This window comes from Miniopterus natalensis, chromosome 12, assembly GCF_054644295.1.
Source record: "Miniopterus natalensis isolate mMinNat1 chromosome 12, mMinNat1.hap1, whole genome shotgun sequence".
NCBI lineage: Eukaryota > Metazoa > Chordata > Mammalia > Chiroptera > Miniopteridae > Miniopterus > Miniopterus natalensis.
This window is the reverse complement of record NC_142092.1, coordinates 57299853-57323890: the sequence shown is the minus strand read 5'-3', so window position 1 is coordinate 57323890 and position 24038 is coordinate 57299853. Positions and strand designations below refer to the sequence as shown.

The 24038-nt window shown below is 47.0% G+C and overlaps 1 protein-coding gene across 1 annotated transcript in view; it reads right to left on the bottom strand.

The window, feature by feature from the left end:
- LOC148091858 (PALM2-AKAP2 fusion protein-like) overlaps positions 1-16958 on the bottom strand; it is a 79856-nt gene extending 62898 nt beyond the window's left edge. The window contains exon 1 of the mRNA XM_087822816.1: positions 16869-16958. The gene's annotated coding sequence lies outside the window, so the exon portion shown is untranslated. The remainder of the gene's footprint in view (positions 1-16868) is intronic.
- Positions 16959-24038: the final 7080 nt, after the last annotated feature.

Here is a 24038-nt window from a genome sequence, read left to right as displayed (position 1 = left end):
GTCACCGCCACACGGAGGCAGTGACGGTCCCCCCTCCAGTGTTGCCAGGTGCTCTGTTTCCTGTTTTTATCTCGATTGTGAGACCAGTAAGACGCCTAGTAATAAAACTATGCGGACAAGTAAAACAGATGACACACACCTGCAGTCTTGATGAAACAAGATAAATTTGGAAAATGTATGCAGAGAGATGTCTATTACCACTAGGCCTAAGGAGTCGCTGAATGAGTTACATTTCACATAAATGCCATCTTCCGTTTTCCTAGTCGTTCAAAAGACAACAAACAAAAAGGCTTAGCTTGTCAGTTTTGAGAACAGAAAACCAAGTGGAGTCCTATGAAAAGAGATGAAGATTTAGGATTGTCTCGTTTGAGAATCTACATTTTACCAATAGGCTTAAGCAACGAATTTTCCTGGGTATAGTGTTAAATTGGTTCAGGGAAAATTTTCAAGAAGGAAAAATGGGAAAATCCAATAGAAATAATTAATAATATGAACTAACGATAACTCACAGCTTCACTGTTTCCCTAATGCTCACTGTCTGCACTATCTATAAATATATAATGGCGAGAAAAATCACAAATAACCAATTATTTTATTAAGAATGATCTCAAAGATCTTGTATATTTATAAATAAGTCATATGAAGCCCAAGGTCAAACATCCAGAACACGGGTATCCCCCAAATCACCCTCAGGCTCTTATCACTCGATAACACTACTTCAGTGTAAGGGAATTTTAGGGCTATAGGTTTATCCACAATTTATCCAACAATAAACTACGATAGCTAAAAATCCTGAAAATATACCCACTTTCTATGTGTCAGTGAAGTAGGACAGTTATTGCACAGAGAAGCTTCTAACCTAAAAACAACTGATCTTCGATGAAAGAAACTGGAAGCAGGAGGCGCTAAGAGGACCCGTCTCCACCCAAGTGAGCAATAACAGAACCGGGGAAAGCGAGCTGAGCCAGCAACTGTCCAAGACGCCAAAAAGATGGGCGGGGGGCTGCGAGGGAAGGCGGGCACTCGTGTAAGCGGAACGCTTTCCAACGTCAGGGGGCACCTGCATACATTTAACAAAATGCAAAGCCCATATTTGTGCTCCTCATTTCTTTGAGAAAGTAGACATTTGGGATCTAACGACAACACCCATAAAAACGAACTCAAATAGTTTTATTATATACTAAACGCTTATCAGACTCTTTAAATATTAGGTTACACCACAGGAAATTCCCACTACTTGACCATTTTAATCTATGAAAATGGCCACTTCAGATGCATTTTACCTAATTCATCATCTCTAATTTCTAATTCTAACCTTGCGAAATGGGGAGTATTATTCCCACTTACAGATGGAGAAAGAGATGCGAAGAGGAAGAGGGAGGGCCCCAAGGTTAGGGGGGGTGCCAGGAAACGCCGGGTTCCAACCCCAAGGCAAGGACCAGGAGCCTCTCTCACAACAGTACAGCCCGGAGTCACCTGGGTTAGCGCAGGCAGTTAAACATGCACCGAGCAGAATACAGGCCTTACCGCATCACATTTAGACTGTTAAGTTTATTTTACATTGAAATACCTTTGACATACAACCTTGTGTAAATTTAAGATGTACGGAGCGTTAATTTGACACTTTTATATATTGTACTACAATAATTCATAACCACTTCACATTAGTTTTAGCGACTGGAGTATAGCCTATTAAGTTTTGAGATATATTTTATACCCCCAGCCAGGTTCTCACATTGACCAAATCACATCCTTGCCCTTGTCATAGACTTCTGGTCTGTAAAGATGAGAGGGCTGGACTAATGGACCGATAAGTTCCCCTTTTCATTTTCTTAAAAGAGTTTGAATAATTACAAATATAATAAATGGAATTTTTAGCTTTTACAAATGATTATTCTGAAAATTATCCTTGATCTTTGGAAACTAGACAACCAATATAGGAAAGCTGAAAGGAGAGAAGGTCTCTCTGGACTTTCCCTTCTCCTCTAACTTTGGTGGTCGGTATCTACCTGGATTTTGCCAGCTCTAAGTTTGTGACCATGAGCCATTCATTTAGCTCCTGAGACTCAGTTTCTTTGTGTGCAAAACGGAACAGGGTGATGTCAGCTCAGCCCCCTCCCGGGGGAGGATGAGTGTATTAAAGCAGGTGAAAGTGTTTCCATAGCGAGTTGTGTGCACGGTGTTAGGACTGTTTTGCTGGGAGTCACGATCACGTGTTCACCTCTCTGGAATTTGCCAGAATATCCAATTGGGTGGGGATGCCTGCCAGCCCTCTTCCTCCCCTGGGTCTTACCGTTCACTAGCAAGCAGCCTCCCTCCATGAGTCAGGACAACAAAGGGTGGGCATCCTTGAGCTAATCAAATGACTTCAGAAAAATGGAAATAGCCAGTAGATGATTATGCAACCAAAATAAAAATCCTTACAAAACCATCTGTGAATCACGTTTGAATCAGTCCTGATAAAGCAGACCAGGCGGAAACCGGTGCCTATGAGTGACCCTGGGGGTCACTTGGTCCCAGCTCTACCTCTGCCTCACTTGCCCAGAGACACGGGCTCTGTGGGGCAGATGGACTATTCCAAGCTGTCATTTCCTCAGCACCTCCTGGTCATCCCATGGTTTCAGAATCAATGAGGAAATGCATGCTGCGCCCCCAAGGATATGGAAAGGTTTAAATCAACCACATCGATAGGCCACAAAAATGCAGTGGACTTAAAATACTAAAAATACACTTGTCTCCTGATCAGAGGATGTTTCTCCTCTGTTTCTGGGACAAACAAATGTTTTGAAGTCAACTCAGAGGCAAAGACAAATAATACCAGTACTTCTCAAAAACACTTTAACATGGCAACTCATCTGATCCTCAGTGGTCAGGGGAAAGGGAATATACACTTATTCAAAACGACATTGTTGAAAATGGGCCAGTGGCATTGGATTTGTTACTGCACTTAATCCATCCCAGCAATAGCTAATCCTACACCTTACTCGCCCCATTTTGCAGTTAGCAAAACCAAGGCTTTGGGAAGTGGAGTAACCGGATGATGTGTTCTGAGTTCCCCACCTTTTCAGGCCTCTCTCCCACCCACCTAGGACTCCGTAACCTTTGACAGCGGAGAATTTGTGGATTACTCTGTGACTTTAGAAAATAAAATGTGTTGCAAATTAAGTCAGGGGGACACTGAAAACTGTCAACTTCCTTCCTCCACTATGTCCTGGCTTCCTCACTGTAAGATCCTCCTTTGGTGGGCAGCCCCACACTCTGCCAACCGGAGGTGATTGTTTCTGGCACCTGGTCTACCCAGAAGTGAGGCACCCGAGAGAGGAGCTGCTCTCCTAGGACAGTCCCAGCCCTGCCCTCACCGGAGAACACCCGGGCCCAGCACTGCGGCGGCTGGGGGGGCTCCCGCACCGACCCAACAGGAGTGGGAGGCGCTCCCAGCCCGCCCAGGCCCCTCAGTAACTGCGCGGCCCCCCAGGCCCCTTATTTTCTCGCGGCTCAGCTGCCCCCCTGAAGGGGACAGAAGTCTAATCAGGAAAACAGAAAGGAACAAAAGGTTAAAATTAGCCGAGTGAGAACTGCTGGAGACTCTGTTGCTTTCAACCAATCCATCCTGCGAGTTTATTTGAGTCAAATATACAACCTCAAAGGATTAAACATTCCATGAAATTTTTTCTGCCTCAAGTCCTACCAATACTCTAAATTATGGTCTTACCAAAAAAAAAAAAGGAGGCATAAAAATTTAAATAGGAAAAAAAAAAAATCCCCAAGGTCTGTTTTCACTTTTAATGGCAAATATAAAAATAAAAGCGGCACAAGTGACTTCCCCCCACCCCAGCAGATTGAGCAACTGTCAACAGGAAAAATTCCTAATCAGAAATGCTCATAGAAGGACCACACACACCCGAGTAAGACTGAAAATGTTAAAACACAACCTTCAGAAGTCTAAGGAGCCTGGGCACCTTGAGTTAGCCAAAGCAAAAATCCCAAGGCTGCAAATTAAAGTGCAAACCATTCAGCTTATACCAGCTTTGGGGGAAAATCTTTATTAATACTAGTAAACAAATATGCAAAGCAATATGCCAAGGGAAGTTGAGACCTTGATATTTTTTCTCTCACACAATATTAGCTTACAGCTTAGCAACAGCTAGGGTGGAGAAGGAAATTCCTCGGCTCACACCCACCCCCTCAAAGGCCTATTTTTTTTTAAGGACTGTGTACAATGCATTTTTTTTTTAATCTATTGTTGGTGCGAGGGAGACTCAGATGTTTTTTCTCCTGGTTAATAATGGATTCGATTGCCTTGAAGTCAGTGAACTCCTGGGTAGGAAATACCAGGCAGACAAACAGGAACAGAAGGTAATGCACCAGCCAGATGCTGTGTCTTAGACCTACATTCTTTAGGGCATCCTTTAACAGAAAACTGTTTCACTCAGCCAAACTATTCAATTTTATTTTTAACTTTAAAATGTTTTCATAATTATTACTAGAAAAATGAGAGTATTTCAATGTGTGCGATGAAAAATAACCTAAACATGAAATCCTTCTCTGAGAAAACAGCCCCGATAGCACTATCTAGGAAGGCAGGGTCATCAGACCTCAGGTTACCAAGAGACTGGAGCCTGGCAACCTCCTCTCCCCCTAATCTGCTCGGAGTTAGAGAAAGCTAACCCCCTTGTCAATTAGATGAAGGTTATCTACCAACGGTCATTTTTCCTTCCTCACTCCACATCTTTCCAATGATAAGGAAGCCAGGCCATATTTACTTTATTATCTATTATCTGATAAAAACAGTGAAGAGCCTTCTCTCTACTTGATAATGTGAGAGTCTCCCAAACTGGTTACTACACTTGCTAAATGTACACTTGCTAATGGGTAGAGTTTCAATTGTGCAAGATGAAAATGTTCTGTGGGTGGACGGTGGAGACTGTATCACAACAATGTGAATGTGCTTGATGCCACAGAGCTGTAATGGCTCAGACGATAAATTTTATGTTATGTGTATTTTATCACAATTAAGTTAAAAACAAACAAGGGCAGGAAACAGAAACACCTCCACCTGCACATCGGGCCTGGCAGGCGGAAGGAACGCTGCTGGTGTCGGGAGGAGCCCTGGGAGCTGGCCCTCCAGCAGGAAGTCACCTCGCTGGTGAGTCACCAGAGCCGCTGACCGGGACGCGCCACTCAGGGCCACCACCATTGCGTTTCCACAACCCGGCAACCCAAGGGCTGCTCTCAGAACATGCCTTTGTGGTAACCGGAGAAGTACAAGGAAACAGCCATCTCAAAGAAAGTGCGTGTCTGAGACCCCGGCAGGCACCTCGTCCTGTCTGAGAGGCTGGGCCTCTGTAGGGCCCTTACGTCTGGCACGACACGGCCCAGCAGACAGGTCTAGGCATCCATCATTTCCCTGTCGTGGGGCCACTGTGAGAAAAGAAAGGGGAAGGGGGAGGAGGAGCTTCCACCTTGGAAACGTGACAGAGTTAATTTGCAAAGGAAACAATAATTGAGAAATGTGACAGCCCAGGATTCCTTTGACGATGGTCAGTAAGGAGCTGCCCGGATCCCAGAGCCAGAGGGCGGCCCAGACAGTAGAGAAAACCACAGGCCAATGGCCTCCAGCGAGGGCAACGTCAGGCACCCAGGCTCGTCCCACTGAGGGCTCTTCGGGGGATGGGCCACCTGGACCCTCCAACACTCTCTGAGCCGAGTCACGATGGGGTGTTTAGGACCCACAGTGTTCAAGACGGAGGCTGGGCTCAGGGCTGAGGCCGCACCCAGCGCATCCCAAAGGTGAACACATCCGCCGCTGGGCAATTCATCTACTTGTGTCCTTTGACTTTCAAAAATAGGTTTTCATGAACATTTTTTTTTAATCGTTACAATTATTTATTTTTTATTTCTGTCATTTGGATATTATCTTTTTACTATTTTTAATTAAAGACAAAATTTGTACTAAGGACATAAAATTCTGCATTGATGACTATGCTTTTTGATTGTGGTCAAATATACATAACATTTTAACCATTCTGAAGTGCACAGGTCAGTGGCCTTGAGCACGTTGACACCTTGCCGCCGTCACCGCCATCCACACACAGAGCTCTTCATTTGCAGAACCGAAACCCTGGACCCACTGAACACTAACCCCCACTCCCCTCTCCCGCCAGCCCCTGGCAACCAGCGTTCTACTCCATGAACATTTTTGAGATCTTAATAAATACCTTCTCCTTACTTTCTCTCCCCCTTCCTCCCCCTTAGGCAGCCAGCCAGGCTTTTAATTTAAACGCTTGCTTGGGGATCTGGTGTCAAGGAGTGAAGCTTCTTCCTGGCTTCTGTAAAAACCTAAACCATCAACAAGATTATGCAAGGTATTTTAAAAAGGGTCCGTTCTCCCTCCATTTGGGTGTGTTGCTCTCTTCCATGGAAGCTCCTAGCAGAACTGTCAAGACTTGAGAGAGGAGAGATTCCAGGCTTCAGGTTTCCAGACTTGCCAGGGATCCCCATGCTCTATCCAGCTCATGCTTGCACGGACTAGCAGAGAGCCTCAACCTTGACCATGTCAAAAGCAATGTAGACGTGTGGGTGGAAATCACAGCTCAAACAAGTATAGATGGGTGTGGGGATGACCCCCTTCCCACACCCCAGCACCTTACCTTCTCAAACTTTAGACCCTGAAAGCAATCACATGGTGGGTGTGCTCCAAAAATAAGTGAGGTTAAATTTTCTGTTAGCTGAATAGGTTGAAGGCTTGGAGACAAACTTATTAATATCAGCAAGCAGCTTAAACCCACTTTAATCTCAGACTATCTGCTTTTATGGAAGATTCAACTCACTGGAGAAATATAACATTTGAACTTTTGTGAAGCTATACTCTTCCGAAAGAAGCTTGATCACTGTGTGGATAAAAATGGGTGGTGTTAAAGGTTCAAGGTTTTATTCAATTGTATGCTCAGCATATTATGTCTTCCTGTGTTCATACAAACTCTGTCCTTGGTTTGGATCCATTCTTCATAAAGCCCTAGTAATTGTTACTTTGTATTTGTCCAAGTGTTTGCAGCAGTCAATTGTGTGATGGTTCTTGTTAGCATTTTTCCAGACCAATTTTGAAAGGCATCATTTGTGGCAGAGAGAGTTAATGGATGTTGCAAGAGCTAACATACAGTAGCAAGCCCAAGAGGGCCCTTGAGGAGTTCATGAAACGTGACAATGCACTTAGAGGGTGTGGGCTGGAGAGAGGGGGGTGCCTTGCCTAGACAGAGCACTTAAGGACAAAGACACACATGCAGAGATTGCCTTTAAAATTAAGAGACTAAACACCCAGGGCAAGGGATGTTCAGGCAGTTTAAACAAGTAGCTCAAGCATATCAAAGTCAAAACTCCTGGTCCAGTCTCCTTTCTCTCCTCATAAGAGAGGACAGAGGCTCAGCCAGCACAGAAACGAGATGGGAAAAATATACGTCCCATGGGCCTGGCCTTGACCAATTCATCTCACCTCTTCCAGCTGCAGTGTCTTCATCTTTAAAATGGGATTAAAATGACCCAAGCACCCCACAGGGTTGTTGTGGGGCTAAAATAAGATATTCCTGGCCTATAAAACACACTTAATCATCTATTATAATAATAAAAAGTCTAGAAATCATCTCTAAGACAGCCCAGATGGCTTTTCTTTCTTTTGTTTTTATACCTTTAAGACTGATATTAAAGACAAAATTGTTTCTGTTACAAATTTCCAAATTATTTTCTTAAAATAATACTAGGAATCAATTGCTAGGTGACAAATCTCCCATTTTTGTGACAAAACTGATGATCCCTCCTAGCAACTCCTGTCATGTTCTCTGACCCCCACTATTCCCCGAAATGCCCCCATTTCCAATTTAAAGCCCTCTGGAGCATATCAGCTGGCCTGCTGGAAAAACACAGGCCTCCCAGACCTGGGCAGATACATTCCACTCTGGCCACAAGCTCAGCACGCTCGCTTCTTCTGCCCTGGCCTCCGAGTCCCAACGCTGGGGGTGGGTGTTCTGCATAGCCCACCAGTCACTCCCCAGGCCTCCTTCCACTTCCATGACCCCGCCTGTCACTCGCAAGAGACAATGAAAGTTATGAAAAGAAGGGACACAGAAGTCACAATGAGGTTCTCGCTCACTTGGAATGCCTTCTTATAAATCTATTTTGGTTCCAAAACTTGTTTAGGACAATCTACTTCACTGATAATGTTCATTAAAAGGGAGTGCGAAATGACTGTTATAATACCAACAATAAAAGAAGGCTGGAAAACACAAGAGAATGGGGAAAGAACTGTTTTAAAATTCTGGAGCTCAATAAAAAGCAAGTTTTATTGGAGTAAAACAAGAAAGTAGGTAGAGACGTTGGTAGCAGTTTTGAAGGAGACTCACAACTGAAGGACAGGGGCTCTTTCTCGGCTGTAATTTCACTTTGCAACTTTTCCCCCCTGAATATACACTGGGCATGCTGGTTTCACTTCCCAGACACGATTTGGGATGATTTTTAGCTCACAAAAGGCAGAAAGACAGAGAGAAAAGAGAGGGGGGCAGACGGGATGGAGAAAATATGGTGGGAGATGCACAGACGGGGGGGGGGGGGGGGGAATGCAGCTTTGCCTCTCTGCGTCAGCCTTTCATTTCTTCCCTTTCCACCCCCAGCCTCCAGGTGGCACAGCTGACCCAACACAGCAGGCTAAGGAGCTGAAAGACAGGACAGAGGCCCAGGCAAATTTGGGGAACACAACAAAGACATAAAGGCATTGTTTCCAGGCAGGATTGGGGCAGGTCACCTTCCAGCATCCTCAGTGGCTCTCCGTTCATGTTCAGAAACATTTCACTGCATCTTGGATAGGACAGCCAGCCAGACACTCTCAAAACACCAGCGGGAATCTTTCACGCGGCAATTTAAGCTCTGGTTCTCTGTGCCAGCCCCAGTCACATTTGCACAGCACAGGGCAGTTGGTACAGTTTCGTTTACAATCCGCAAGCTAGAATCTGCAGCTATCTGAGCCTAGAGACATATCTACAGGACGTGAATTCTCGATGTGGACAACTAGGCCGGGGTTTCTCAACTATGGACATTCGGGGCACGAGACTGTTACCTGGGAGGTGGGAGGGCTGCCCCGCGCATTGGGGACGGTTTAGCTGCATCCCACTAGATTCTTCCCCGCTCCCAGGTAGCCTAGTCTCTCAGAGTTTGAGGATCTAGTCCTGACTGAGGCTGGGCTAGTTTTCACAATGGTGAGGCGCTTCTCACAAAGGATTTAGTTTAAAATGCAGATTCCAGTTCAGCAGGGCTGGGATGGGGCTCAGGATTCTTTAGTTTCAGCGAGCTCCTGGGCGATGCCAATGCTGCAGGTCCCCAGAACACTGGTTTAGTAATAGGAGCAAGCTGGGTAGGAATACTGGCCTGACACTGTGTCGCTGTAGGACCCCTGGGTGATTCCATAACTTCTGTCTTCATTTGAAAAATGATGATGATTTTCAAGGATTAAGTAAAATAGTGAAGACAAAGCGACCAGTTTGGCATCTGGCACTCATAAAATGTTAATTCCCTCCCCCTTTCCTCTTAGCTCCCCCCAGCACCATGCCTGGAAAGCTCCAGATCAAGGAATCCCTGGGGATCACAGGGAATTCCCTAGAAGAGAAACCTCAGTTCCACTCTGAATGGTGGTTGGAGAGGGAGGGATTTCTCCCCCCTTTCGCTGCTCTATCTAGTTCCCTCTTTGCTGGTTATGCCATAACATCTGCCATCCTTTGGAGGCTGGGAATTGTTTTGATAATGAAGCATACCATGAAAAGAATATTTAAAAACAATGTACACATTGTGATTTCATGCAAAAGCAATGCCTCCCACTTGGGGCCCATCTCTGTGCCGCATTTAACACTGAATTGATCTTTTCTCTTAAGGACAAATGATCCCAAACAGGAATAATCACAAACGCTCTGGACATGATGTAAGTTTCTAACGCAGCTTGTTCGTTTTCCTCCCCGAATGAATGAATCCTGCTCGTCTGGAACTGTGTCAGAAGAGCATTCCTGCTCTGCTGCAAGAATAAAATGTTCTAATGCACAACACGAATTAGCCAGGCTAAATAAAGCCTTGGACCCGCACAGCACGAGGCACACGGGCCTTGATTTTCATACACATACAGAGAGAGCTTTGAAGTCTAGGGCTGCGAAATACTTGAATTTTCTAGTAAATTAATTGAGATTTATTCCTTTGGGAATAAAATCACTCTCCCAACTTCCCACATAAACAGGGCTGAACAATGGTGTCTCTCTGTTTCTCGGCTGTATCACAGAACTTACACGAGGCATTGCTCCAAAGTAATGCTCAGCACGATTCCACTGTGCCAATGACATCATGATAACTCGAGCCAGTGCAGCCAGGGAGGGGGACTGAGCAGTCATTAAGCACCTGCAGGAAAGTGTGGTTTGGCCTCACACCTTCTACACAGGCTTCACCCAGGTGCGGGCACAGGGGGCCCTGGCAGAGCTCTGCATTCAAGGCTGAAGTCAGGCTGGATGGGAGGAAAGGCAGGTAGGTTCCGCCCTCTCCTCGCACAGGTTTGGGGCTCTCCCCAGCAGCAGAGCCTGTCTCTGCCTCTAGGAAGCCTGAGCTCAGCCCTAGCCTGCAGGTGCACCACAAACAGCATGGAAAGAGCCACGGGCTGTGGATAGGATGACCACCTAAGGAACCCCCTCTGTCTTCACAGAACTTGGTTAGGATGGCAGCTCCAATCACACACACTGTCCTTCTAGCCAACAGAGGGCTAAACACCTGGAAATCCTGGCTAAATTCTCCTCTAAACCTTCCCAACCCCGGCACTCAAAGCACTGTGGAAACTCAGTCCGCCCCCTTCTGACAATCAAGAGAAACTGTTCCAGCATTACTGGGATCTTTACTCTGCATGGTCATAATGCCTCTCAAGGCCCCCTTACCAAAGCATGTGCAAAGCAATAAAATTCATCCTTATGTGTTCCAAGAGAGGTCAGTATTTCTGGACCCGCACTTATCTGTCTTTGTAAATTGACTCAATTTCTTACCAGTCCTATACAGCAGATAAGGAGTGTAGGCTCCCCACAGGGCAGAAAGCTCAAGCAGAATCCACAGACCTGTTGATGTGGCCCCAGAACTGCCATCATCACCTGGAATTTGGCATCACCAGGAAAGCATTTTACCAGATGAGGGATCCTGACAGTCTGTGCCAGGGCCTCGGAATCCCTACATGGGCCACACGTCCAGACATGCTGCCCAAGTGAACAGGCAGATTCCTGGGAAGCTGGGTCTTCATGCTGAGCTGAGGTCCTTGAACGGGGTATAGACCCTGAGGGTCACTGGACCTGAGCTGGGCAGTCCCTCCTCCACAGACAGCCTGAGCAGGGACTTCCCTCCAGCAGATAGTGACTAAAAAGAAAACCTCACAGTGGCCTCGCAAACCTGGTTAGGTGCTTCAAAGTTCTGCTTTTTAAGTCGTGTTGCTTTGAATCCCCAGCTGCTTTTTCTAACCAACTCACTTCCTTAACTGTATAAGCTCGTCCCAGTCTACAGCCCCACTGCCGGCTGGCGCCATAAATCTGGTGGAGAGGTTTGGACCAAGGGTGGAAGACACCTTTTCAGATGTGTTTGTTTAAAAGCATGATGTGTAGCCCTGGCCTGCGGCTCAGTTAGTTGGAGCATGGTCCTGTGCACCGAAAGTTTGCTGGTTCAATTCCTTATCAGGGCACATGCCAAGGTGTGGGTTCGATCCCACCTTGGGGTGTGGTCAGGAGGCGACGAATCCATGTTTCTCTCTCACATCGATGTGTCTCTCTCTCTCTTTCTCTCTCTCCCCCTCCTCTAGCTCTAAAATAAATAAATAAATAAATAAATAAATAAATAAATAGATAGATAGGTAAATAGATTAATAAATAAAAATATGATGTATAGTGCTTAAGAACTAGCTCAAAATGATGTTTCTGCTGTGTCCACCTCAGCACGGTGCTATTTAATAATCCATCTAATCATCCAACTCTAGGGCAGATCTGTGAAACTGTGTAGCAGCTCAGTTGCTACACAGAAAGGACTGGATTCACTAGGCTCTCAGACGCTTCTGAAAACCCTTTTCTGTTGCAACCCTCATTGCAAATCTTTACTTAATATATTAATTCACATTCCTGTCTTGGTGACAGACTAAACTCCTAAGAGCTGGCAAAGCATTCACAGTCGTCCCAGAAGGGAGTCCCCCTGACACCTGTCACCTGCTGGTCACTGAGTGAGCTTAAAGCCCTGGATTATGGTCCCGAAAATCTGGGTCCATTTTCCCAATGAGAAGCAATTTCTGACTGACTCAAAGTGTTACAAGGGAGCAAGCAAAGAAGACTGGAAGAAGCCTCAGTACAACTGTGTCAGTGTTTCAGGGGTAAAGGGAGGTAACGGATGTCAGCCAGGCTCCCCAGGTCAAAAGGAGGGGGCTGTCGGGTGGGGGTGAAGGTCAGGCTTGGAGAACATCCACACTCAAAGCTTCTCGATCAGATCAGTGCAAAGGATGAACAACTGAGCTGCTACACACCTACTGCAGTTTTTTAATCAACTTTAAAAACTGTTTACTTATTTGCATCTGACATAAAGCTGAAAGAAGACTCTGGTTAATTTAAGAAAACAACCAATTTGGGGGGGAATACAACATGTGCACTGTAGTGATAGGCAGGTTTTGGTATCCCCCCATTGCAGAGATAAGGGAAGCAAGACACAGTTTACATGACCCGCTCCAGGCCTTACAGAGAACATGGCCCTGCCATGGTCTGGATAATTAACTGGGCCGTTATAGCATCCATGTATTTGGCTCTGCTCGTTCCATCTGCTCCAATCAAACATCAAAACCAACCACAAAGTCCCTGCTCACTCCTAAGAAAAGAAGGGCCCAAAGGACAATGGCATTCCCTACCAATTTCTACAGCTCTCTTCCCTTCCCAGGCATTCACACCACAACCCTCTCAACCACATGCATCTTACAAGACTTAAAGACAAACCCCAAATCCCCCAAATCCACTGGAGGGAAGCACCATCATTTCACGCCCCCTCCATCCCACCCTCTGCCGGACAAGGAAACCAGCGGCATTTGTCCTCCAAAGGGCACCTTCCCCAGGTGTGGAGCCCGTCCGGTCTCTCTGAGACTCACGCCAAGACGGGAACAAATGCCAGTCGCGTGTCCCTTGTTCCAACTCAAATGTAGCCCCCAAAGGCCTGGTAGCACTGGGGTTCCTAGACTTGAGAGAGAAGTCAAGAGAAAAGAGGTATTTGTGGCCCGAGGGTGCCCTCAGTCCCTTCTCCATGCTGTCTGTCCTTTCCTGCCCCTCCCCAGGTGCAGAATTCACTTCGACAGGAAAAAAGAACTGCTTGCTGAACCCTGGAGAAGGGGCATCCCGTTTTATTGTAGGAAGAAGGCAAGGAAGGTCTTGATTCACTCATTTTTCTGGCACTCCATTTTCAAGAGAGCGGGGCAAAGAACGGAAATTACATTTGTATCGGAATGTTAGTTTTCTCAAAAGCCAGCCTCCAGAGTCTGTCCTGGAGCGGGGTCCACAATTGCACTTCTACATGCTCATAAATCATAATTCACATCTACACTAACCACACTGACGCTACAAGAATGTCAGAACTGCCAACAGAAGCACAGCAGTACATTCACCAAGGGAAACTCACCAACGCAAGAAGTAAGCAAGTCAAGGGTTACGACTTAGAAACACTTTCATCAATAATAACTGAAACACATTTTTTAAAACTTAGGTTTAAACTTCAGTTACTGTATTACTCCCAGTACTCCCCTTCTAATTAATCAAGTACCATTTAATTCACATAAACAAACTCTATAACTTTCTCTTTGAGCAAAATAGTGGACTTTCCTGTTGGAATAGAGATGATTTCGACTTTCCTATAATTATATGTATACACACACACACTCTGTATATTCTTAGAAGGAAATTAACTAACAAAGACATATCTCCCATCTTGGTTCATGAAGGCACCTTCCCCCTTAAGCCCAAGCCACCCAAAGTGCTCCTGGGTGAGGCTGATGCCAGCTTGGGGCCCTGAACCTTAGGCTTTTTGAGCTTCACAGAAAATCTGCCTCTGGGTAGTAAGTTTACTAACACTAAACTTGTTGAAACTGACAAGTATATTAATCAATTACTTCACATTTCCAATGGCTGGTACAGGATCCCTGATCAATAATCTAAGCAAATGGTGACTCTTACGTTTCTCTGAATCATAGAACAGACATGCCAGAGGCTAATTCAAGGGAGATCATACCAGTGTTGAGAAATGCATAAAATTAAAGAATGGAACTAAACACCATCCCCTTGGCTTTCAGAAGTAAATTTCCAACATGCTCCCGTTTCAATTATTAAAATCCCCCAACACAACCTCCTTCTAAAATAAATTTCATCTCTTACTTGCAACATTTCTCATTACCCTACTAAGCAGAAACTTGGCATGACAACCATGACAGAAATCTGGGACATGGGTGCTATAAGAGTGTAACAAATCTAAAAGGGTAAGATCTAGACAATAATTATAATCACTAATTAGAAGGTCCAGGGTGTTAGCATATATTAAAAGAAACATTGAATGTGTTAGTTCTATACTAAAATACTGAAAGTTTTCAAAATTAAAAAACAAAACAGTGGACCATTTGCCCCTCGCTTGATAACCAAGTTAAGACAACCTGCTTCAATTTATTGCCCTGAAGTCCTGAGGCAACTGAGCCCAAATGAGGCACTTAGGAAAGTGAAATAAATTCTGACAGCACTACCCTGAACTCTGCAGACAGGAAGCTGTGCCAGCTCCATGCCAGAACTATGAGATAATGGGTATTTCACAATGTTTGTCCCATCGAAGCCCAGCCACCCCTCTCAGGCTAGCACCTCCACATCCCAGGGAGACTCTTGAAGCGAGCCCGTGCCAGAGAAGCGGCTCATCACTTAACTGCACAGTTTGCCAGGGAAGGGGTTGGGAGACCCAGGTAGTATTACTTTCGTTTTTTCCTGACTCATGACTAATTTTATTGGAGCAGCCCAAAATAATTGCAGGGCCCATAAGACCCGTGGTCTGTCCACTCAAAGGAGAAAATGCCCTTTAAGCAAAGAGCCTGTGTCAGAACCGGGCAAGAGAGAGCTGGCAGAGGGACGGCTCTTTGGAAAAAGCTTTAGGGCAAGTTTCAATCCTTAAAAGGCTTTATGTTTGAAGAAACAGTAAACTCCTTACTAGACCTACCTCTTCTCGAGGTGCTACTCTGAAACATTATTGATCAATAAATAAATTCAGGGAGGCTGCCAGGCTGCGGGGAAGAAAAGTGTTTAATTAAATTGGGAACATTTCCAGGAAGAAAAGTAGGATGCTCAAGTGAAGTCTCTTTCACGAGAACACAGCCAAAGAACCAAATCCTGCGGGATTACAACGGGGACGGGTGGGCTTGCTCCTGCTCAGGCTCCGGCGCCTGGAACCGTGTGTCAGGGCGGAAGGGCGCGCCGCGGAGAAGCTGAACTTGTTCGCAGGCTCAAAGATACACTGTATATGTAGAGCTACAGGTAGGTGTGTGCAGTCTCTTTTCAAAGGTAAATACATTGGGGGGGGAGGTGCCAAAATGAGTGGTGCTGCAGTTAAAACTGCTCCAGGGAAGGGTACAGATTTACCAAAGTCTAACCACACACCTCTCAGAGCCAAACCACTACTGCCCCACGACGGAAGCTGGCTTTCCCGGGTCCCTCTAAGCGAGTCGCCTCCCCCTAAGAAGCACCCCTCCCCTCCTTTTGGCGGACTGGGGAGGGACCTCCAGGGCTAGTGGGGTCCGGCGGCGTGAGAAGCAGCTCAGGAGCCGGGCCGCCGGGCCGCTCCCCGGGTCCCCTGGCCCCCGGGTCCCCTGGCCCCCGGCGCCCGCGGCACGCAGCCCGCCCTTCGCCTTCAGGTGTCGCCCGGCCACCAGCGCCACCGCTCCCCCCGCGGGCGGGCTCCCGGGCTCCCCACTCGCAGGGATCCACTCGGCCCCGCGTCCCCCACGACGTTTCTCTAGAATTTCTCGGGGCCGCGGTATCTCTCGGCCCCTCTCCCTGCGCGCGCCGCCTCCAGAGGCACACGACGGGGGTGCACCCCGCGCTCGCCACCACGACTCCCCAAAGGATCCAAGCAGGGGTCACCTCCCCCGGCTTGGCCGGGATAAAACACCTGATCCTAACAGCTGGAATCCCCGCCTCGGGACGATCCTCCAGGCTCAGCTCCTGCCCGGACCCCTCCTCTGCGCCCGGGCTGGGCACGCGGGGCTGCGCCCTCCTCGCGCGTCACCTCCCGAATCCAACTCCCCGGACCCCGGACGGCGCCAGCTGCCCGGGGCTCCGGCTCTGCCGGCCTCGGTCTCGGTCTCTCCGGAAAGCTCCGGGCTTCCGAAGACGCCCCCGGCGCTGCCATCCGAGGAGGTTCCGCACGGGCTGAAACCCGGGATGGCGAGGTGGCTGCCGAGGTGTGATTTTTGCTGTACAGCTGGCCGTGTGTGTGTGTGTGTGTGTGTGTGTGTGTGTGTGTGTGTGTTGCGGAGACGTCCTAAGTTTGTTTTTCAAAACATTTATAAGTAATTAAGTACTGAATAAAGCAGCCAGCGGCTTGGCCCTCCCCCAAACTTAGGAATCCAAAGCCACATGGCCACAGCCCTTTCCAGCCGGGCCTCCTCCCCGCACACGCTCGGCTAGACAAGTGCCATAGAAAGAAGCGCTTTAGGATCCGAGGTGGTTCCGAGGACTCCCCAGCTCACCGGTCCCTCCCGGGCCCCCTTTCCCCCCAGCGCCAGCGGGGCGCCCCAGGACGCGTGCTGGGGCCGCAGCCGGGACTCCTACCTCTGCGCGCAGGGCGCTGGCGGCGCGGTCCTCCGGCTCCGCTCCCGCGCGGCGCGGCCACTGCTTCCTTCTTGGGGCGTCCCGGAGGCTCCCGAGGAAGGCGGCCGGCAGCCTGGGGCTGGGGCGAGAGCATCTGTCGAGATCCGCGGCCGCCGGAGAGCTGAGCGGCCCGAGCGCCGCCCGCCGGTTCCCGGGCCCGCCCCTTCCCCGCCCCTTCCCGCCCCTCTGGGCGCCGGGCGCCGGAGGTTCGCCCCCCCAGCTCCTCACACCCTCCCCTCCACCCACCTTATCGCTGGGGCCGGGCGGAATCTGTGCACGCACCGAGAACTGAATGAATGGAAAGAACCGAGGGAGAGGGGTGCCAGGGGGAGCTGGGGGGGGCGGGGCGCAAGGGGCGGAGGGCTGGGCAAGTGAGGCCGGGCGCTCCCCAGCCGGGCCTGTGCCGGTGCCTGGGTGGGCCGGCCCCTGCGTGCGTGGCCGCGGGTGTTGGTGTGCGCCCGCGTGTGCGTGTCTGAGGAAGTGCGTGGGCGCGCTCACGATGCCAGCAGCCGCCCGGTCCTGCCCGGGCCGGGGGCGAGCCCCTCACCCCGCACCCAGCTCCGCGCCTGGCCCTGGGGAGGTGCTGCCGCTGGGGGCGGCTGCGAGGTGCATCTCTGACAGCGACGGGGTCTCCGTGTTTGGGTCCCTCCCTGACGGGGCCCAGAGGCTGGCTGGGGTGTGCACGGGGCTGCTTCTGCCCACTGGCTCGCCAGGGCCTTCACGCTGCCCTCCCCACGGCGGCGGACCCGGGGGCCCGGCGTGAACAAAGCCAGCACCGGGAAGGCGGCAGCTGACACGCAGCCGGGGGCTGGATCAGGTGGGTGGCCAACCATCCCTCACTCCCAGGCTGTCTGAAATTTCAGTCTGCCATCCCCTCCCCCACCATGAATATTTAAATAATGTTAATGCCCCTTGGAAAACGGACTGTCTAGAAATCCTGCGAGAGGAGACGCGCAGAAACACCCTACCCAGAAAACAGCATTTAAAAAGCAAGCCGTTCTCTTACTCTGCACATTCTGCGCAGAGGAAAATAAGATCAAGTCAGATTTCTTGACTTTAACTTTCCACTAGGCGTGATGGGGGTTTTCATTTCCCCAGGGATCCTCTCTCCCCAGCTCTGCCAGTCAGAGCTGCTTCCTCTCCTTTGAGATTCCATCCTAGGCTGGAGCTGCTGGCCAAGGTCCTGGGGTCCTCTCCTGAGAGTCGGTTCTGAATTCCAGACCCAGCAGGGAAAGACAACTGCCGGGCCTGGTGCTTCTTTCCTAGTTCACGAAGGTCCTCGATTTCCAGTACAAATAAGTGATATCCTGGGGAGCTGCCCAGAAACCCTGTCCACCCTAATGACACACAGCAAAGAGCACCCTCTGGAGAAACGCCTTCCTGCTCCAGCTGTATTCACAGCTTTACTCAGGCAGGGGACAGAGTCTTCCATGGAGACATCCGCTGTTCTCCTCGGGGTTCCTAAATGTCAATAGGCTTCTTTTTTTTTTTTTCTTTTTTCTGCATTCAGGACTTATTTCATCAGCTTTTTTGTGTGTTTGTCCCCTACATTCTTGAATTTCAATAGAATTTACTGACCAATGGTTGGAGATTACATCAATCGATTTGGGCCTCAATCACTTCCCTTTCTCCCCTCCCCTCTCCTCCCCTCTTCTCCTCTTTCCTCATGTCCTTGACTTAAGGAGTTAAGTATCTGGGTGCCCTACATTGTGATCTATTTTTAATATTTTACTATCATGTGAAAAGCTTACACTGAAACGAGCATGTTTGGGTGCAGTTATTTATTTATAAGGACCAGAGATTGTCTAAGGAAAGATTCTAAAATTACAGCAGAGGTGAGGTTTCATAAACAGTATTTTCACAGGTGGATCCTCACTCTTTCTTCATATGTTCCTAAATTTGAATAAGTGTAAAGTTCACAAATCAAATTTGTTTTATAGAAAAAGTGCAGATCTTTACACTGGCTTTATTCTGAATTACTTCTTTCCTAAAGCAATGTCAATGTTAATTAATATTAATATTAATTTAATATTGGTTTTAATGTTAATATGAATTTTCTGTTAATGTTAATTTTAACATTCTGGTATATCCTATAGAAAATGATTAGGAATATTAATTTAAGGAAATGCCTGTTCAATAGGTATTAATTTACAAGAACATTTTCTTTTCTTCCATCTTATAAGATATTAATGAGGTAGCCATGATTAAATTAAATATTTTTATATAAAAGACTTGGTACATACCAGGTGCTCAGAAATTTTTGTTTAATTTGTTCAATGAAATCAATGCCAGGGTATGAATGTCTGCATTCAAAAGTAAAAACTGTTTTTTATTAACATTTTTCTCATTTATTTTCCCCTAGGTCCAAGATTCTCAATCAAGGGTGATTTGAAACACACACTCCCAGGAGACATTTTGGCAATGTCTGGAGACATTTTTGCCATTGGGAGTGACAAAATACATAGATATCTAATAGACAGCTATCTGTCATCTAATAGACAGAGGCCAGGGATGTTGCTAAACATCCTGAAGTATACAGGACAGCCCACCCCCCCCCCCCAACAGCTAAGAATTATCACATCCTAAATGCCAAAGCGCTGAGGTCGAGCTATCTCACGTTGGACTCAAAGCCACAGGTTTCAAAACCACCTCTGTGATTATTAAAAATTCAGATTCCTGGGCTCCACTTTTACCTACTAAGTCAGAATCTCTGGGGGCGGGCCAGGTGATTCTTAGACCATGAGGGAGTGAGACACACTGGAGATGGGAAAGGCTGGCTTTACTACCCAGTGCATGCTATGGGCTCACCCTATGATAAGTCTTTTAACACAGCAACAGTTATCAGAGCCAAGAATATTTTGTGAAAGAAGCATTTAGTCTCCTAAATGCACTTCAGGAGCACATTTGAAGCAAATAAAGGGCTACTAATCCTGTGAAATAAACATAGCTGGGACTTGTAAATATCAAATGCTCCCAAAGGCCCTACATGACTTAGGACACAACCTTCTGTGGAAATTTTGCTGGGCCGAAGAGGAAAATAGATTTGTGTCACTATGGCCTAAGAGTACATTTTTCTCACACTGCCTCTGCCATGCTGCTGGCCCACTTTAAACCGTGCCCTGAGCAACACTGGCTTCCAGGGGCCCAAGAAATAGAATGTACTGACTAGAGAAGCACCAAAAGTGGAGTTTAAGTTTCTGGGAAAGGATTCAGCCTAGACACAGACTGACAAAGCCTCTTCTCCCCAGACTGAACAAAATGAACCAAATCGAGCAAAAAATGGCCCAGCAGGAGCCGCATGCCCCCAAGCTTAGAAGAGTAGAATCTGAAAAAAAAGACCCTTGAGTGGCTCAGAGAGAAGATCTGCAAACCCAAAGGAAGAGCCAAGGCTGGCATCATAAAGGAGAATTTGCCATTTCCTCCTTCAGCTAGGGGAACAAACAAAAAGCACCGCTGGGCGTGGTCCTCAAGTGCTAAATGTCTCTCACAGAAAATAAAGGTGGCCAGCTAGCAGGGATGGGGGAGATGAGAGGGAAAACCGAACAAAACAACGAAAGAAAGAACTGGACCGCATCAAACCAACAGCACTAGATCTGCAAGACTTTCCCACTAAGCACCTGGCGAGGTCCCTGGAAAGTTAGAAACAACCCCAATCCCAAGGTTATCCCCCTGGGGCTAGAGGCACCACTGAAAATCTAAGAGAAGGAACAAACCAGGGGAAATATTTGCAACAGACACAACAATGGGTTACCATCTCTACCATGCAAAGAGTTCTCACAAATCAGTAAGAATATTACCAACTACCTAAGAAAAAAAGCAAAGCAGTAGTTTATAGATAAATAGATACAACTGGCCATTGAACTTCTGAAAAGATGCTCAAACTCTTCAGAGCTGAACAAATGAAGTGAAAGTATTGGGACAATAGATTTTGCCTATGTTGTGTTGGTGAGGCAATGATGAAAATTCAGTGAGTCTACTCTGTTGATGGAAATATGTTTACATTAATAAAATGGTAAATTTGGAAGGCAGTTTGTGCTATTTCTTGACATAAAAAAAATGTTTAAACACTGTTCAAGAGCAATTCACTTTTGGAATTCAGAAGCCTATAAAATGTATGGACTCAGAGGAAAGACTGGGGTGCTGGGGGAGAGTCAGGGAAGGAGAAATTCCTGATGGCCAAGCCAAAAGAAAGAATAGTTCATATTCACTTTTAAAATGGTTTGCTGTGCTATGTTGTGATGTAAGCGCTTCTAGCAACCCCTAGACCTCTGGAAACAGCATTTGTTTGGAGAACCAAAGGCAAGGGGCTTGTACTCAGCTCAGTGCAGAGTAGATGTCAGGCAAGATAGAGGTGACATTACAAATTCAGGCAAAATAGGAAGTCAGAACAAGAAGTCACCAGGAGAACTAACCCCACCCCACTTGAGTTAAAAATCCATAAAAGTCGTGGGGTGGGCACTGGACAACCTTCAACACTCAGTCCGTTCTTGAAGTCCAAGTAACTCCATTTAAATATAAAAGGAAAGATTTATTCCTGCAGGCTGCAGGGCTTGGAACAGCTGACCAAGTAACTCCCAGGATTCATACAGATCATCTGCTGGCTTTCGACTTCAAACAGTGGTTTGATCCTGATCATCTGGATGTTTTGTATGTGTATGGATTTCCCACGTAAGACATTTCTCTGCCGGTCTCCCATTCTTACTTAAGGGCAGAAAGGTCACCTCTAGATATGGTGGCTTTTTCATAGAAGGGATGACCCAACCACACAGACTGTTTTAACTATCACCTTTCTGAATCCACAACATATTAAGACTGTCATGGATCAGTCTATGGACTATTTGTGTTGACTTATAGTCGGGTTTTATCAAACTGAGAACACCTTTCTCAAAAACATCTCTAAGGTCAGGCCTGGTTGCCGAGTGGTGGTCAGCAATTAAGACTTTGCAAATCGGCGTTTCCCAAGCTGGCTCACATGGAGAGCAGCTGGAAAAGGGGAAGAAAGAATTCTGAGTTCATTGCCCCTAGGAGAGCTGGGGCCCAGGAACCTGCATTTGTGTAAGCTTTCCATCTGATTCTGTTACACAGCCTGCTTTGGGAACCACTTGGGGTGGACACAGTCCTCCCAGGTGGGGGAAGGAGAGAGCTAGCGGATGGCGAGACAGAGAACCTGTCACCTGAGAACCCTTGGCTCCTGGACTGTGTTTACTCCTGCTGTTGGCCTAGTTCGTGGTGCCTGCCTTTCCTTCATTTCCTCTCCAGGGTCTCCGTCTTCCTGTGCCCGTGTGAGCTCCTTTCCTGCCTACTGCACATTTATTTCCTTCCCCTGCATCCTCACACTTGGCTTTTCCTTTCCCAAACCCTCTAACATGAGCAAATGGTGACTTGATTACATCCACCCAGCCTCTTGAGACTCTTGAAAAGACCTTTAAAAACATTCCAACAAAACATTCCCAAACCCAAGCAACATTTGCCAACCCAATGCCTTTCATTTTGGACCACATTATAACGACTGTGCCTTCTCTCTTTTGTCAAAGTGACATTATGTCATCCAGAATGCCCATTGTAATATGCATTTAAATGGTACCGCTCTACAGAGAAAGTCATACTTTATTCCACACTCAAATCTTCTGGAAAGCAGCAACGTGGGAAGCTCCTGTCGGACAGGATGGAAGAAAGGTCATTTGTGGAGGGGAAGGGAGGGAAAGGGAGAGAGAGCAGAGGACAGAGTCCAGAGTCCCCTGGTGAGGGAAGCAAGAAGGCACCCCTGACTTTGCGGGACTACCATGGTCCCGCATCTCGGTTCCAGAGGCCTCAAAGCTCAGGTGCTAACGACAAGAATGCACTCGAGTGCGTATTTCTTCAGTAATGAACAGCAACAAAGCCCTCTGAGGCCCAAGTTCCTTGTTCCTTGGCTGAGCATTTTATCTCATTTAACAACTGAAGCATTTAAAAAATTCAGTAAACACTCTAGAGTTCATGCCTTAACAGAGACACAGCATAAAACAAGGTACTTTTTACGTACAGCGTGGAACCTAAATATGCCAAATATACTAGGAATGTACACAGCGTGATCGCAGATAGGAAGCTGGGAAACTGACCTCGAGGCCAAGGACAGTTTTCTCTGTGTAAACCCAGGAAATCTGTTTCTTATTCGTGACGTGTTTTAGATGCAAAACTGCCTTTCTTTCCAGTGATGCTTAATTCCATTTCAATTTTAGGTAAGATAAGCATTACTTCTTAATTTTTTAAAAATAGGACTGTAGCATTTTCCCAGTAATTCCCAAATGTTTCCCTCAGAACTTTGAAGTGCAACTGTTCATTTATGGAAAGAATCATAAGGATTTTTCAGTAATATTGGGGGGTGAGGGGAAGGAGAGACAAAACCTTGACATTTTAAATTGTACTAATTCTGATTGTCACAGAGGTAGCCTTTGTGGTTCTCTCTGATTTACTCATCAAATGTTTTAATACTGAGAACTACCCAAGGAGAAAGAAGGCTTTTTCCTTCTACAACATTGAACATAATTACATACCCTAACATTAATGTAAGCTCATTAAATATGATGGGGAAATACTATGAAGACATCTTTAAGTTTGTATACACAGAGTAAGTTAATTACTTACCTAAGTAACCACAGGGATGATACAGTGCTAAGATCACTTAAATGTGAAGAGTGTTAATAGCTTCTTCTACAGCATATTAAAAGCCTCTTGGAATGGAACCCTGGCCAATGTAAAATCCCTTTAGAAACCACAATAGCTTATGAAAAAGTAAACTAAAGCAGGCACATCCACATACCTGTGAAAATGCTCCAACTCTTTGAATAAATACCTTTGCCTTCGCACCAGCTCCCTTTTCCTCTCCCTCTCCTCCTCCCCACTCCCCTTTCCTTCCTTCCTTCCTTCCTTCCTTCCTTCCTTCCTTCCTTCCTTCCTTCCTTCCTTCCTTCCTTCCTTCCTCCCTCCCTCCCTCCCTCCCTCCCTCCCTCCCTCCCTCCCTCCCTTCCTTCCTTCCTCTACCCTCCCCCTACCTTCCCTCCCTCACCTCCTCTGCTGGCTTCTTTCCTTTCCTTTTCAGCCCACTGCCCAGTTAGTTTTACGAGCAGGGGTTACAAGCACAAATACCTTAGG